The sequence below is a fragment of the Leiobunum rupestre genome, chromosome 1, assembly GCF_980474605.1.
Source record: "Leiobunum rupestre chromosome 1, qqLeiRupe1.1.hap1, whole genome shotgun sequence".
Classification (NCBI taxonomy): Eukaryota; Metazoa; Arthropoda; class Arachnida; order Opiliones; family Sclerosomatidae; genus Leiobunum; species Leiobunum rupestre.
In genome coordinates this window covers 35,074,678-35,091,757 of record NC_143384.1, presented here as the reverse complement: position 1 = coordinate 35,091,757, position 17,080 = coordinate 35,074,678, and the positions used below count along the sequence as shown (strand labels likewise).

At 42.1% G+C, this 17,080-nt stretch overlaps 1 long non-coding RNA gene across 2 annotated transcripts; it reads right to left on the bottom strand.

The window, feature by feature from the left end:
- Window positions 1-468: 468 nt before the first annotated feature.
- Window positions 469-1,030, bottom strand: LOC149962207 (uncharacterized). Of its 2 annotated transcripts, none has more exons than XR_016478617.1 (3): window positions 927-1,030; window positions 647-844; window positions 469-553 (listed from the first exon to the last, which is right to left on the bottom strand). It is a non-coding gene; the product is annotated as an uncharacterized LOC149962207 (long non-coding RNA). The 2 variants fall into 2 exon arrangements; XR_016478618.1 differs by having other exon boundaries at window positions 479-526.
- Window positions 1,031-17,080: the final 16,050 nt, after the last annotated feature.

The following is a 17,080-nucleotide window of genomic DNA, read 5'->3' as shown; positions in this document are numbered from 1 at the left end:
AATATCAAAACCAAAAACAGGCTTACACCATTAGCTACACCTACTATTTTTTTTGGAAAATTCCAATGAAACCACGGTTTTCCCTTGGTAAATTGAAGGCAAAAACATATCCCGCCATGGTCTCTTACTGCCTTATGTTCATTTATAATTAATTCAAATAGTAGCAAATGAAAATGCACCTGAAGATCATGTTACAACTACTATCTGGTGTAAGGTAAACGCAGCACTACAAATGCCAAATTATGCCCTCCAAAATCAATTCAACGAAGAAAATGATAATTTATATAAAATATTCACAATGATGAACACTAGCTTTAAATGAAATTTTTTTTACAGTGGATAAAGTCAATTCCTATGAATTTAACCCCAGAACTATCTATTGAATTCTATTCCATTTAAATATATTTGTACTGAACATAATTATAGCCATTCAACTAAACATTTTGAAAATAATGAAAACGATAACATTGAAGGTTTCGTAGACTTCGGTCCATATGGAAGGTCAAAATAGTACGCAAATCAGGCCCTAGTGTTCATGGTGAATGACATAAAACTGAAATTCAAACCACCAATTGGTTACTTCCTCATAAAAGATGCTTGTCACGAACAGACTTTGAAGATATTGCTTCATGATTGCGTAACTCACCTAAAACGTATTGGCCTTATTGTCAAAGCTGTAGTCTGTGACCAAGGAACAGGCAATCAAAATTTGTTCAAAAGTATGGGGATATCAGTGGAAAAGCCATTCATTGAAATTGATCCTCCACATCTCTTGAAAAGTGTGAGGAACAATTTCAAACGGTATCCCATAATAGTGGAAGGCAATCTAGTTTCTTGGGCAGTCCTAGAACATTTTTTCAAAATAGACCAAGAAATTGGTAAATTTCAAAGCACACATAAGCTGAAACGTAAACATATCAAGTTACCAGCATTTTCTAACATGAAAGTCAGTTTAGCTGCCCAAATTTGCAGTCAAAGTGTTTCTAATTCAAATGGCCTGTTCACTGGGATTAGGAGAGTTAACAATTGAAAGCACTTAGACAGCAGAGTTCCTCTTACACGTGACTGGCCTTTTTGATTGCTGCAATAGCAGGACATTAAACAATGAAACACACTGTAAGAGAGCAATGACTGATCAATCCATCCACATACCAATGCTGAAAGAAAAATTGGAAAGGTTTAATACATGGTAGCTTCAGAACTCTAGGTATAAAACCTTACCTTGTATTGAAGGGTGGAAACTATCAATTCAGTCTTTGCTACTCCTATGGAATGATATAAAGGATAATTTTGGTTTTAAGTTCTTAGTAACTGGAAGAATTAGTCAAAGATTTTTAGAAAACTACTTTGGTTCCATTCGCCAATAAGGAGACAATTGAGATCATCCAAATCCTCAACAATACCAGGCAGCGTACAGAGCTGCATCAGTCAATAGCCTCTTAAAACCATCAGATTCATATTGAATTGACAATTTGGATGACTTTATTTTAAACAGACTCGTTTAAAGTACCAGCTCCTGGACCATGAAGAATTGTCCAAATATGATAACCATTGGGTTTTGCAAGGTTATGGACAATTCACTGACGAAGATTTAGAAATTTGCAAAGCCATTGAAAGTCCAAACCTTCTAAAAGAAAATGTTCTTAATTATATTTCAGAATATTTAATTCACCGCTGCTATTCAAAACACATGTTCTACCATGGTTTTGGGATATTTAATTAAGACTTGGCCAGCCCATAAAATATTCCACTTTAGATTCCACGAATTTCTTTTGATATATTAAAAAAGTACAGTTGATAATAAACTTACTTTTATATTTCTTACGAAATCAACTGTTTTACTTAAATAGTTAAAATAATTCAACATCACAGCTGACAGAGCTGAATTCAACTTTAACCTATTGAGAGCAAAATTTATTTTTCTTTGATAAGCAATTTTACAGTGCCATCGTGTGACCGGGAATTGCAAACACCGTCGTCTGCTTCTTCAACGCTCTCATGGGGAAAAAACGTACCACGAAATTTTAACATTACGGGGATAGGAAGAGGCGCCTCTCTGTAGCGAAGCGACTTTACACTCTCTGGTTATACACTCCAATATAGGTAGTGTACGAAATTTCCAAAATTCTTACGACTAATAAATACACGTTTTTAGACGATAATGAAAAAAAAAACAACGAATATTCGTCAGTGGAATAAATAGCATATTTTCGGGGCAATTCTAAAAAATTAATAACGGGGCCCGGGGAATTAGGGGGTTTTAAGGGCGGGGGAGATTATTAAATAACCCGTTATAATGCACGGAAGAAATTGCGGATTTCGGAGTCAAATTGTGTCCAGGGTAAACGCATTTGGCGGAACGACGGCGGCCATTTGGCGCCAAAAACGAGTGAAAAGGTGAAGTTGTAAAAAATGTCGTCCAGGGTAAACGTGAAATATTGATGAATTTCGTGTACTAATACGACGCGGAACACTCAATAATTAGGTAGCTCGAGCGCGTTTTCGACTACAGAGTAAATGCAAACGGAGAAGATAGAGGTCACGTAAACAGCAGCAGATTTTGTTCGGAAAAGGCGTTAGTTAAGAGCAAAAATGCGTTTTTTTTTCCACCATCTAGCGAACCATGGGAAAAATGGTGTTTTGGGTGGGAAAAATAAACTTAAATGTCATTTTTGTGGCAGAAACTAAATTGAACTAGCATTATCGCACCCCTCGTATACAATGGTGCCTACGCGCTTTCGGCGCACGTACATCAACCCAACCTAACCCAACCTAACTACAAACAACCCGAAATAAACTTAATATTTCGTGAAATATAGAGGAGCCTCAAACGAGTAAATTTGTTGGCTTTTATTCGGCTTATATCTACTCTGTTTCGCATCTACTCTGTTGCCGAAAAGAAAATTATTTTAAAGAAAATAATTATAATGGGACTTCTTACCCCACCCAAATCCCCCTAATAGCATTATAACACAAATTTCAAATAGAAGATAGGTCCAAAAGTAGTAAAACTAACGTCGTGTACTCTACTATATATTAAAATGTATATATACAACCAAAAATGCACCGTATAAACTACGTAGATAAGTCCAAAAGTAGTAAAACTAACGTCGTGTACTCTACTATATACTACCTATATTGGAGAGTATAACGTAATTTTTGGAAATTGCAAATACAACTTAAATTCTCAATGTTTCTCGAAAAGCGGCGGTTTATTTTAAATAAAATTGTATTATCCAGCGATTGTTTAAAAATAAATAAATAAACACCCAAATGACGGCGGATACCTTATACTATAATTGTACCCTATTTTTTGTAGACTATATATATTTAGACATTTTTAAACAATTTGCATATTGAAAAAGCGTTTATATTGATAAATATAGGCCTAACCAGTTACAACCATATTGGGAAAAATTAGTTGTAAGTAATTATTTTTTTATAGTAGACTATATATATATTTAGACATTTTAAAAACCTTTTGCATATTGAAAAAGTGTTTATGTTGATAAATTTAAGCGTAGAAATTTAGGCCCAACCAGTTAAAACCATATTGAGAAAATTAGTCTTAGCATGTGGGGGTAAAGAATGCATCATTTGAAACTATAGAAAATACTTTGTCTAGAACAGCTATGGATATCGAAGCGTATCGACTTGAAACGTTTCGTCAATAGAAAATTCCACATGTCACCAAAGAAAAAATAGCTGCTGCCAGATTTTATTATATTCAACGTGGAGATGATGTGCGATGTTACAAGTACCATGAAATCTTAGATCACTGGGAATCAGGAGACGTACCAGAAATTGAACACGCCAGATGCTTTCCAAACTGTTCACTCTCGAAAAAGTACCTGTCACCAGAATGTGACATTCCACCTACGCCAAGGGCAACTAATGTCGTCAACAAACGCGTTTGTGACTGTCCCTCATCTGTCAAACTAAACTGCTGTTAGACGCTACAAATACGTGAGGTAGAACTTTTTTTAATTATTAATACAAGTCGCGCTTGCATAAGCTAGTTTCATCCATTTAAATGATATTGTTTATATCACTTTCGAAGAGCGAATTAATTACTATTATATTGATAAATAACGATTTAAACGGGTTAAATGTCGGACAAGTCGCAGAACCAATTTTACGTATTCATGTAAACAAAGTTCTAAAATAAAAAATAAATGTAAATAAATTATTCTTATTGCTCATATTATAGAGATTATTAATTAAAGAAATTATAGAGTTAAGCAATTATAGAGATAAATTCTAGTGATAAGGGGGAGGGGTAAAGAGGGGTAAAATCCATCCTCCAAAAATATGCGCGAGGAAAACCAAATCTGGAGAATGGGCAAAAGCGGACGGGTAAAATCACTCCTTTAGAAATCTGCACGAGGAAAACAAATTCTGGAGAATGGGGAAAGCGGAAGGGTGAAATCCATCCTCCAGAAATCTGCACAAGAAAAACAAATTCTGGAGAATGGGGGAAAGCGGAGGGGTAAAATCCATCCTCCAGAAATCTGCACAAGTAAAACAAATTCTGGAGAATGGGGAAAGCGGAAGGGTGAAATCCATCTTCCAGAAATCTGCACAAGGAAAACCAATTCTGGAGAATAGGGGAAAGCGGAGGGGTAAAATCCGTCCTCCAGAAATCTGCGCGAGGAAAACAAATTCTTGAGAATGGTGAAAGCGGAGAGGTTAAATCCATCCTCCAGAAATCTGCACAAGGAAAAAAATTCTGGAGAATGGGGGAAAGCGGACGGGTAAAATGCATCCTCCAGAAATCTGCACGAAGAAAACAAATTCTGGAGAATGGGGAAAGCGGAAGGGTGAAATCCATCTTCCAGAAATCTGCACAAGGAAAACAAATTCTGGAGAATGGGGGAAAGCGGAGAGGTAAAATCCATCCTCCAGAAATCTGCGCGAGGAAAAAAATTCTGGAGAATGGGGGAAAGCGGACGGGTAAAATGCATCCTCCAGAAATCTGCACGAAGAAAACAAATTCTGGAGAATGGGGAAAGCGGAAGGGTGAAATCCATCTTCCAGAAATATGCACAAGGAAAACACATTCTAGAGAATGGGGGAAAGCGGAGGGGTAAATTCCATCCTCCAGAAATCTGCACGAAGAAAACAAATTCTGGAGAATGGGGAAAGCGGAAGGGTGAAATCCATCTTCCAGAAATCTGCACAAGGAAAACAAATTCTGGAGAATGGGGAAAGCGGAAGGGTGAAATCCATCTTCCAGAAATCTGCACAAGGAAAACAAATTCTGGAGAATAGGGGAAAGCGGAGGGGTAAAATCCATCCTCCAGAAATCTGCGCGAGGAAAACAAATTCTTGAGAATGGGGGAAAGCGGACGGGTAAAATGCATCCTCCAGAAATCTGCACGAAGAAAACAAATTCTGGAGAATGGGGAAAGCGGAAGGGTGAAATCCATCTTCCAGAAATCTGCACAAGGAAAACAAATTCTGGAGAATAGGGGAAAGCGGAGGGGTAAAATGCATCCTCCAGAAATCTGCACGAAGAAAACAAATTCTGGAGAATGGGGAAAGCGGAAGGGTGAAATCCTTCTTCCAGAAATCTGCACAAGGAAAACAAATTCTGGAGAATAGGGGAAAGCGGAGGGGTAAAATCCATACTCCAGAAATCTGCGCGAAGAAAACAAATTCTGGAGAATGGGGAAAGCGGAAGGGTGAAATCCATCTTCCAGAAATCTGCACAAGGAAAACACATTCTAGAGAATGGGGGAAAGCGGAGGGGTAAATTCCATCCTCCAGAAATCTGCACGAAGAAAACAAATTCTGGAGAATGGGGAAAGCGGAAGGGTGAAATCCATCTACCAGAAATCTGCACAAGGAAAACAAATTCTGGAGAATAGGGGAAAGCGGAGGGGTAAAATCCATCCTCCAGAAATCTGCGCGAAGAAAACAAATTCTGGAGAATGGGGAAAGCGGAAGGGTGAAATCCATCTTCCAGAAATCTGCACAAGGAAAACACATTCTAGAGAATGGGGGAAAGTGGAGGGGTAAATTCCATCCTCCAGAAATCTGCACGAAGAAAACAAATTCTGGAGAATGGGGAAAGCGGAAGGGTGAAATCCATCTTCCAGAAATCTGCACAAGGAAAACAAATTCTGGAGAATGGGGAAAGCGGAAGGGTGAAATCCATCTTCCAGAAATCTGCCCAAGGAAAACAAATTCTGGAGAATAGGGGAAAGCGGAGGGGTAAAATCCATCCTCCAGAAATCTGCGCGAGGAAAACAAATTCTTGAGAATGGGGGAAAGCGGACGGGTAAAATGCATCCTCCAGAAATCTGCACGAAGAAAACAAATTCTGGAGAATAGGGGAAAGCGGAGGGGTAAAATCCATCCTCCAGAAATCTGCGCGAGGAAAACAAATTCTTGAGAATGGGGGATAGTGGACGGGTAAAATGCATCCTCCAGAAATCTGCACGAAGAAAACAAATTCTGGAGAATGGGGAAAGCGGAAGGGTAAAATCCAGCTTCCAGAAATCTGCACAAGGAAAACAAATTCTGGAGAATAGGGGAAAGCGGAGGGGTAAAATCCATCCTCCAGAAATCTGCGCGAGGAAAAAAAATTCTTGAGAATGGGGGATAGTGGACGGGTAAAATGCATCCTCCAGAAATCTGCACGAAGAAAACAAATTCTGGAGAATGGGGAAAGCGGAAGGGTGAAATCCATCTTCCAGAAATCTGCAATAGGAAAACAAATTCTGGAGAATAGGGGAAAGCAGAGGGGTAAAATCCATCCTCCAGAAATCTGCGCGAAGAAAACAAATTCTGGAGAATGGGGAAAGCGAAAGGGTGAAATCCATCTTCCAGAAATCTGCACAAGGAAAACACATTCTAGAGAATGGGGGAAAGCGGAGGGGTAAATTCCATCCTCCAGAAATCTGCACGAAGAAAACAAATTCTGGAGAATGGGGAAAGCGGAAGGGTTAAATCCGTCCTCCAGAAATCTGCGCGAGGAAAACAAATTCTTGAGAATGGTGAAAGCGGAGAGGTTTAATCCATCCTCCAGAAATCTGCACAAGGAAAAAAATTCTTGAGAATGGGGGAAAGCGGACGGGTAAAATGCATCCTCCAGAAATCTGCACGAAGAAAACAAATTCTGGAGAATGGGGAAAGCGGAAGGGTGAATTCCATCTTCCAGAAATCTGCACAAGGAAAACAAATTCTGGAGAATAGGGGAAAGCGGAGGGGTAAAATCCATCCTCTAGAAATCTGCGCGAGGAAAACAAATTCTTGAGAATGGTGAAAGCGGAGAGGTTAAATCCATCCTCCAGAAATCTGCACAAGGAAAAAAATTCTGGAGATTGGGGGAAAGCGGACGAGTAAAATGCATCCTCCAGAAATCTGCACGAAGAAAACAAATTCTGGAGAATGGGGAAAGCGGAAGGGTGAAATCCATCCTCCAGAAATCTGCGCGAGGAAAACAAATTCTTGAGAATGGTGAAAGCGGAGAGGTTAAATCCATCCTCCAGAAATCTGCACAAGGAAAACAAATTCTGGCGAATGGGGGAAAGCGGACGGGTAAAATGCATCCTCCAGAAATCTGCACGAAGAAAACAAATTCTGGAGAATGGGGAAAGCGGAAGGGTGAAATCCATCTTCCAGAAATATGCACAAGGAAAACACATTCTAGAGAATGGGGGAAAGCGGAGGGGTAAATTCCATCCTCCAGAAATCTGCCCGAAGAAAACAAATTCTGGAGAATGGGGAAAGCGGAAGGGTGAAATCCATCTTCCTGAAATCTGCACAAGGAAAACAAATTCTGGAGAATGGGGAAAGCGGAAGGGTGAAATCCATCTTCCAGAAATCTGCACAAGGAAAACAAATTCTGGAGAATAGGGGAAAGCGGAGGGGTAAAATCCATCCTCCAGAAATCTGCGCGAGGAAAACAAATTCTTGAGAATGGGGGAAAGCGGACGGGTAAAATGCATCCTCCAGAAATCTGCACGAAGAAAACAAATTCTGGAGAATGGGGAAAGCGGAAGGGTGAAATCCATCTTCCAGAAAACTGCACAAGGAAAACAAATTCTGGAGAATAGGGGAAAGCGGAGGGGTAAAATCCATCCTCCACAAATCTGCGCGAGGAAAACAAATTCTTGAGAATGGGGGATAGCGGACGGGTAAAATGCATCCTCCAGAAATCTGCACGAAGAAAACAAATTCTGGAGAATGGGGAAAGCGGAAGGGTGAAATCCATCTTCCAGAAATCTGCACAAGGAAAACAAATTCTGGAGAATAGGGGAAAGCGGAGGGGTAAAATCCATTCTCCAGAAATCTGCGCGAAGAAAACAAATTCTGCAGAATGGGGAAAGCGGAAGGGTGAAATCCATCTTCCAGAAATCTGCACAAGGAAAACACATTTTAGAGAATGGGGGAAAGCGGAGGGGTAAATTCCATCCTCCAGAAATCTGCACGAAGAAAACAAATTCTGGAGAATGGGGAAAGCGGAAGGGTGAAATCCATCTACCAGAAATCTGCACAAGGAAAACAAATTCTGGAGAATAGGGGAAAGCGGAGGGGTAAAATCCATCCTACAGAAATCTGCGCGAAGAAAACAAATTCTGGAAAATGGGGAAAGCGGAAGGGTGAAATCCATCTTCCAGAAATCTGCACAAGGAAAACACATTCTAGAGAATGGGGGAAAGTGGAGGGGTAAATTCCATCCTCCAGAAATCTGCACGAAGAAAACAAATTCTGGAGAATGGGGAAAGCGGAAGGGTGAAATCCATCTTCCAGAAATCTGCACAAGGAAAACAAATTCTGGAGAATAGGGGAAAGCGGAGGGGTAAAATCCATCCTCCAGAAATCTGCGCGAAGAAAACAAATTCTGGAGAATGGGGAAAGCGGAAGGGTGAAATCCATCTTCCAGAAATCTGCACAAGGAAAACAAATTCTGGAGAATGGGGAAAGCGGAAGGGTGAAATCCATCTTCCAGAAATCTGCACAAGGAAAACAAATTCTGGAGAATAGGGGAAAGCGGTGGGGTAAAATCCATCCTCCAGAAATCTGCGCGAGGAAAACAAATTCTTGAGAATGGGGGAAAGCGGACGGGTAAAATGCATCCTCCAGAAATCTGCACGAAGAAAACAAATTCTGGAGAATGGGGAAAGCGGAAGGGTGAAATCCATCTTCCAGAAATCTGCACAAGGAAAACAAATTCTGGAGAATAGGGGAAAGCGGAGGGGTAAAATCCATCCTCCAGAAATCTGCGCGAGGAAAAAAAATTCTTGAGAATGGGGGATAGTGGACGGGTAAAATGCATCCTCCAGAAATCTGCACGAAGAAAACAAATTCTGGAGAATGGGGAAAGCGGAAGGGTGAAATCCATCTTCCAGAAATCTGCACAAGGAAAACACATTCTAGAGAATGGGGGAAAGCGGAGGGGTAAATACCATCCTCCAGAAATCTGCACGAAGAAAACAAATTCTGGAGAATGGGGAAAGCGGAAGGGTGAAATCCATCTTCCAGAAATCTGCACAAGGAAAACAAATTCTGGAGAATAGGGGAAAGCGGACGGGTAAAATGCATCCTCCAGAAATCTGCACGAAGAAAACAAATTCTGGAGAATGGGGAAAGCGGAAGGGTGAAATCCATCTTCCAGAAATCTGCACAAGGAAAACACATTTTAGAGAATGGGGGAAAGCGGAGGGGTAAATTCCATCCTCCAGAAATCTGCACGAAGAAAACAAATTCTGGAGAATGGGGAAAGCGGAAGGGTGAAATCCATCTACCAGAAATCTGCACAAGGAAAACAAATTCTGGAGAATAGGGGAAAGCGGAGGGGTAAAATCCATCCTACAGAAATCTGCGCGAAGAAAACAAATTCTGGAAAATGGGGAAAGCGGAAGGGTGAAATCCATCTTCCAGAAATCTGCACAAGGAAAACACATTCTAGAGAATGGGGGAAAGTGGAGGGGTAAATTCCATCCTCCAGAAATCTGCACGAAGAAAACAAATTCTGGAGAATGGGGAAAGCGGAAGGGTGAAATCCATCTTCCAGAAATCTGCACAAGGAAAACAAATTCTGGAGAATAGGGGAGAGCGGAGGGGTAAAATCCATCCTCCAGAAATCTGCACGAAGAAAACAAATTCTGGAGAATGGGGAAAGCGGAAGGGTGAAATCCATCTTCCAGAAATATGCACAAGGAAAACACATTCTAGAGAATGGGGGAAAGCGGAGGGGTAAATTCCATCCTCCAGAAATCTGCACGAGGAAAACAAATTCTTGAGAATGGGGGATAGCGGACGGGTAAAATGCATCCTCCAGAAATCTGCACGAAGAAAACAAATTCTGGAGAATGGGGAAAGCGGAAGGGTGAAATCCATCTTCCAGAAATCTGCACAAGGAAAACAAATTCTGGAGAATAGGGGAAAGCGGAGGGGTAAAATCCATCCTCCAGAAATCTGCGCGAAGAAAACAAATTCTGGAGAATGGGGAAAGCGGAAGGGTGAAATCCATCTTCCAGAAATCTGCACAAGGAAAACAAATTCTGGAGAATGGGGAAAGCGGAAGGGTGAAATCCATCTTCCAGAAATCTGCACAAGGAAAACAAATTCTGGAGAATAGGGGAAAGCGGTGGGGTAAAATCCATCCTCCAGAAATCTGCGCGAGGAAAACAAATTCTTGAGAATGGGGGAAAGCGGACGGGTAAAATGCATCCTCCAGAAATCTGCACGAAGAAAACAAATTCTGGAGAATGGGGAAAGCGGAAGGGTGAAATCCATCTTCCAGAAATCTGCACAAGGAAAACAAATTCTGGAGAATAGGGGAAAGCGGAGGGGTAAAATCCATCCTCCAGAAATCTGCGCGAGGAAAAAAAATTCTTGAGAATGGGGGATAGTGGACGGGTAAAATGCATCCTCCAGAAATCTGCACGAAGAAAACAAATTCTGGAGAATGGGGAAAGCGGAAGGGTGAAATCCATCTTCCAGAAATCTGCACAAGGAAAACACATTCTAGAGAATGGGGGAAAGCGGAGGGGTAAATACCATCCTCCAGAAATCTGCACGAAGAAAACAAATTCTGGAGAATGGGGAAAGCGGAAGGGTGAAATCCATCTTCCAGAAATCTGCACAAGGAAAACAAATTCTGGAGAATAGGGGAAAGCGGACGGGTAAAATGCATCCTCCAGAAATCTGCACGAAGAAAACAAATTCTGGAGAATGGGGAAAGCGGAAGGGTGAAATCCATCTTCCAGAAATCTGCACAAGGAAAACACATTCTAGAGAATGGGGGAAAGCGGAGGGGTAAATTCCATCCTCCAGAAATCTGCACGAAGAAAACAAATTCTGGAGAATGGGGAAAGCGGAAGGGTGAAATCCATCTTCCAGAAATCTGCACAAGGAAAACAAATTCTGGAGAATGGGGAAAGCGGAAGGGTGAAATGCATCTTCCAGAAATCTGCGCGAGGAAAACAAATTCTTGAGAATGGTGAAAGCGGAGAGGTTAAATCCATCCTCCAGAAATCTGCACAAGGAAAAAAATTCTTGAGAATGGGGGAAAGCGGACGGGTAAAATGCATCCTCCAGAAATCTGCACGAACAAAACAAATTCTGGAGAATGGGGAAAGCGGAAGGGTGAAATCCATCTTCCAGAAATCTGCACAAGGAAAACAAATTCTGGAGAATAGGGGAAAGCGGAGGGGTAAAATCCATCCTCTAGAAATCTGCGTGAGGAAAACAAATTCTTGAGAATGGTGAAAGCGGAGAGGTTAAATCCATCCTCCAGAAATCTGCACAAGGAAAAAAATTCTGGAGATTGGGGGAAAGCGGACGAGTAAAATGCATCCTCCAGAAATCTGCACGAAGAAAACAAATTCTGGAGAATGGGGAAAGCGGAAGGGTGAAATCCATCCTCCAGAAATCTGCGCGAGGAAAACAAATTCTTGAGAATGGTGAAAGCGGAGAGGTTAAATCCATCCTCCAGAAATCTGCACAAGGAAAACAAATTCTGGCGAATGGGGGAAAGCGGACGGGTAAAATGCATCCTCCCGAAATCTGCACGAAGAAAACAAATTCTGGAGAATGGGGAAAGCGGAAGGGTGAAATCCATCTTCCAGAAATATGCACAAGGAAAACACATTCTAGAGAATGGGGGAAAGCGGAGGGGTAAATTCCATCCTCCAGAAATCTGCACGAAGAAAACAAATTCTGGAGAATGGGGAAAGCGGAAGGGTGAAATCCATCTTCCAGAAATCTGCACAAGGAAAACAAATTCTGGAGAATGGGGAAAGCGGAAGGGTGAAATCCATCTTCCAGAAATCTGCACAAGGAAAACAAATTCTGGAGAATAGGGGAAAGCGGAGGGGTAAAATCCATCCTCCAGAAATCTGCGCGAGGAAAACAAATTCTTGAGAATGGGGGAAAGCGGACGGGTAAAATGCATCCTCCAGAAATCTGCACGAAGAAAACAAATTCTGGAGAATGGGGAAAGCGGAAGGGTGAAATCCATCTTCCAGAAAACTGCACAAGGAAAACAAATTCTGGAGAATAGGGGAAAGCGGAGGGGTAAAATCCATCCTCCACAAATCTGCGCGAGGAAAACAAATTCTTGAGAATGGGGGATAGCGGACGGGTAAAATGCATCCTCCAGAAATCTGCACGAAGAAAACAAATTCTGGAGAATGGGGAAAGCGGAAGGGTGAAATCCATCTTCCAGAAATCTGCACAAGGAAAACAAATTCTGGAGAATAGGGGAAAGCGGAGGGGTAAAATCCATTCTCCAGAAATCTGCGCGAAGAAAACAAATTCTGGAGAATGGGGAAAGCGGAAGGGTGAAATCCATCTTCCAGAAATCTGCACAAGGAAAACACATTTTAAAGAATGGGGGAAAGCGGAGGGGTAAATTCCATCCTCCAGAAATCTGCACGAAGAAAACAAATTCTGGAGAATGGGGAAAGCGGAAGGGTGAAATCCATCTACCAGAAATCTGCACAAGGAAAACAAATTCTGGAGAATAGGGGAAAGCGGAGGGGTAAAATCCATCCTCCAGAAATCTGCGCGAAGAAAACAAATTCTGGAAAATGGGGAAAGCGGAAGGGTGAAATCCATCTTCCAGAAATCTGCACAAGGAAAACACATTCTAGAGAATGGGGGAAAGTGGAGGGGTAAATTCCATCCTCCAGAAATCTGCACGAAGAAAACAAATTCTGGAGAATGGGGAAAGCGGAAGGGTGAAATCCATCTTCCAGAAATCTGCACAAGGAAAACAAATTCTGGAGAATAGGGGAGAGCGGAGGGGTAAAATCCATCCTCCAGAAATCTGCACGAAGAAAACAAATTCTGGAGAATGGGGAAAGCGGAAGGGTGAAATCCATCTTCCAGAAATATGCACAAGGAAAACACATTCTAGAGAATGGGGGAAAGCGGAGGGGTAAATTCCATCCTCCAGAAATCTGCACGAAGAAAACAAATTCTGGAGAATGGGGAAAGCGGAAGGGTGAAATCCATCTTCCAGAAATCTGCACAAGGAAAACAAATTCTGGAGAATGGGGAAAGCGGAAGGGTGAAATCCATCTTCCAGAAATCTGCACAAGGAAAACAAATTCTGGAGAATAGGGGAAAGCGGTGGGGTAAAATCCATCCTCCAGAAATCTGCGCGAGGAAAACAAATTCTTGAGAATGGGGGAAAGCGGACGGGTAAAATGCATCCTCCAGAAATCTGCACGAAGAAAACAAATTCTGGAGAATGAAGAAAGCGGAAGGGTGAAATCCATCTTCCAGAAATCTGCACAAGGAAAACAAATTCTGGAGAATAGGGGAAAGCGGAGGGGTAAAATCCATCCTCCAGAAATCTGCGCGAGGAAAAAAAATTCTTGAGAATGGGGGATAGTGGACGGGTAAAATGCATCCTCCAGAAATCTGCACGAAGAAAACAAATTCTGGAGAATGGGGAAAGCGGAAGGGTGAAATCCATCTTCCAGAAAACTACACAAGGAAAACAAATTCTGGAGAATAGGGGAAAGCGGAGGGGTAAAATCCATCCTCCACAAATCTGCGCGAGGAAAACAAATTCTTGAGAATGGGGGATAGCGGACGGGTAAAATGCATCCTCCAGAAATCTGCACGAAGAAAACAAATTCTGGAGAATGGGGAAAGCGGAAGGGTGAAATCCATCTTCCAGAAATCTGCACAAGGAAAACAAATTCTGGAGAATAGGGGAAAGCGGAGGGGTAAAATCCATTCTCCAGAAATCTGCGCGAAGAAAACAAATTCTGGAGAATGGGGAAAGCGGAAGGGTGAAATCCATCTTCCAGAAATCTGCACAAGGAAAAACATTTTAGAGAATGGGGGAAAGCGGAGGGGTAAATTCCATCCTCCAGAAATCTGCACGAAGAAAACAAATTCTGGAGAATGGGGAAAGCGGAAGGGTGAAATCCATCTACCAGAAATCTGCACAAGGAAAACAAATTCTGGAGAATAGGGGAAAGCGGAGGGGTAAAATCCATCCTACAGAAATCTGCGCGAAGAAAACAAATTCTGGAAAATGGGGAAAGCGGAAGGGTGAAATCCATCTTCCAGAAATCTGCACAAGGAAAACACATTCTAGAGAATGGGGGAAAGTGGAGGGGTAAATTCCATCCTCCAGAAATCTGCACGAAGAAAACAAATTCTGGAGAATGGGGAAAGCGGAAGGGTGAAATCCATCTTCCAGAAATCTGCACAAGGAAAACAAATTCTGGAGAATAGGGGAGAGCGGAGGGGTAAAATCCATCCTCCAGAAATCTGCACGAAGAAAACAAATTCTGGAGAATGGGGAAAGCGGAAGGGTGAAATCCATCTTCCAGAAATATGCACAAGGAAAACACATTCTAGAGAATGGGGGAAAGCGGAGGGGTAAATTCCATCCTCCAGAAATCTGCGCGAGGAAAACAAATTCTTGAGAATGGGGGATAGCGGACGGGTAAAATGCATCCTCCAGAAATCTGCACGAAGAAAACAAATTCTGGAGAATGGGGAAAGCGGAAGGGTGAAATCCATCTTCCAGAAATCTGCACAAGGAAAACAAATTCTGGAGAATAGGGGAAAGCGGAGGGGTAAAATCCATCCTCCAGAAATCTGCGCGAAGAAAACAAATTCTGGAGAATGGGGAAAGCGGAAGGGTGAAATCCATCTTCCAGAAATCTGCACAAGGAAAACAAATTCTGGAGAATGGGGAAAGCGGAAGGGTGAAATCCATCTTCCAGAAATCTGCACAAGGAAAACAAATTCTGGAGAATAGGGGAAAGCGGTGGGGTAAAATCCATCCTCCAGAAATCTGCGCGAGGAAAACAAATTCTTGAGAATGGGGGAAAGCGGACGGGTAAAATGCATCCTCCAGAAATCTGCACGAAGAAAACAAATTCTGGAGAATGGGGAAAGCGGAAGGGTGAAATCCATCTTCCAGAAATCTGCACAAGGAAAACAAATTCTGGAGAATAGGGGAAAGCGGAGGGGTAAAATCCATCCTCCAGAAATCTGCGCGAGGAAAAAAAATTCTTGAGAATGGGGGATAGTGGACGGGTAAAATGCATCCTCCAGAAATCTGCACGAAGAAAACAAATTCTGGAGAATGGGGAAAGCGGAAGGGTGAAATCCATCTTCCAGAAATCTGCACAAGGAAAACACATTCTAGAGAATGGGGGAAAGCGGAGGGGTAAATACCATCCTCCAGAAATCTGCACGAAGAAAGCAAATTCTGGAGAATGGGGAAAGCGGAAGGGTGAAATCCATCTTCCAGAAATCTGCACAAGGAAAACAAATTCTGGAGAATAGGGGAAAGCGGACGGGTAAAATGCATCCTCCAGAAATCTGCACGAAGAAAACAAATTCTGGAGAATGGGGAAAGCGGAAGGGTGAAATCCATCTTCCAGAAATCTGCACAAGGAAAACACATTCTAGAGAATGGGGGAAAGCGGAGGGGTAAATTCCATCCTCCAGAAATCTGCACGAAGAAAACAAATTCTGGAGAATGGGGAAAGCGGAAGGGTGAAATCCATCTTCCAGAAATCTGCACAAGGAAAACAAATTCTGGAGAATGGGGAAAGCGGAAGGGTGAAATGCATCTTCCAGAAATCTGCGCGAGGAAAACAAATTCTTGAGAATGGTGAAAGCGGAGAGGTTAAATCCATCCTCCAGAAATCTGCACAAGGAAAAAAATTCTTGAGAATGGGGGAAAGCGGACGGGTAAAATGCATCCTCCAGAAATCTGCACGAACAAAACAAATTCTGGAGAATGGGGAAAGCGGAAGGGTGAAATCCATCTTCCAGAAATCTGCACAAGGAAAACAAATTCTGGAGAATAGGGGAAAGCGGAGGGGTAAAATCCATCCTCTAGAAATCTGCGCGAGGAAAACAAATTCTTGAGAATGGTGAAAGCGGAGAGGTTAAATCCATCCTCCAGAAATCTGCACAAGGAAAAAAATTCTGGAGATTGGGGGAAAGCGGACGAGTAAAATGCATCCTCCAGAAATCTGCACGAAGAAAACAAATTCTGGAGAATGGGGAAAGCGGAAGGGTGAAATCCATCCTCCAGAAATCTGCGCGAGGAAAACAAATTCTTGAGAATGGTGAAAGCGGAGAGGTTAAATCCATCCTCCAGAAATCTGCACAAGGAAAACAAATTCTGGCGAATGGGGGAAAGCGGACGGGTAAAATGCATCCTCCAGAAATCTGCACGAAGAAAACAAATTCTGGAGAATGGGGAAAGCGGAAGGGTGAAATCCATCTTCCAGAAATATGCACAAGGAAAACACATTCTAGAGAATGGGGGAAAGCGGAGGGATAAATTCCATCCTCCAGAAATCTGCACGAAGAAAACAAATTCTGGAGAATGGGGAAAGCGGAAGGGTGAAATCCATCTTCCAGAAATCTGCACAAGGAAAACAAATTCTGGAGAATGGGGAAAGCGGAAGGGTGAAATCCATCTTCCAGAAATCTGCACAAGGAAAACAAATTCTGGAGAATAGGGGAAAGCGGAGGGGTAAAATCCATCCTCCAGAAATCTGCGCGAGGAAAACAAATTCTTGAGAATGGGGGAAAGCGGACGGGTAAAATGCATCCTCCAGAAATCTGCACG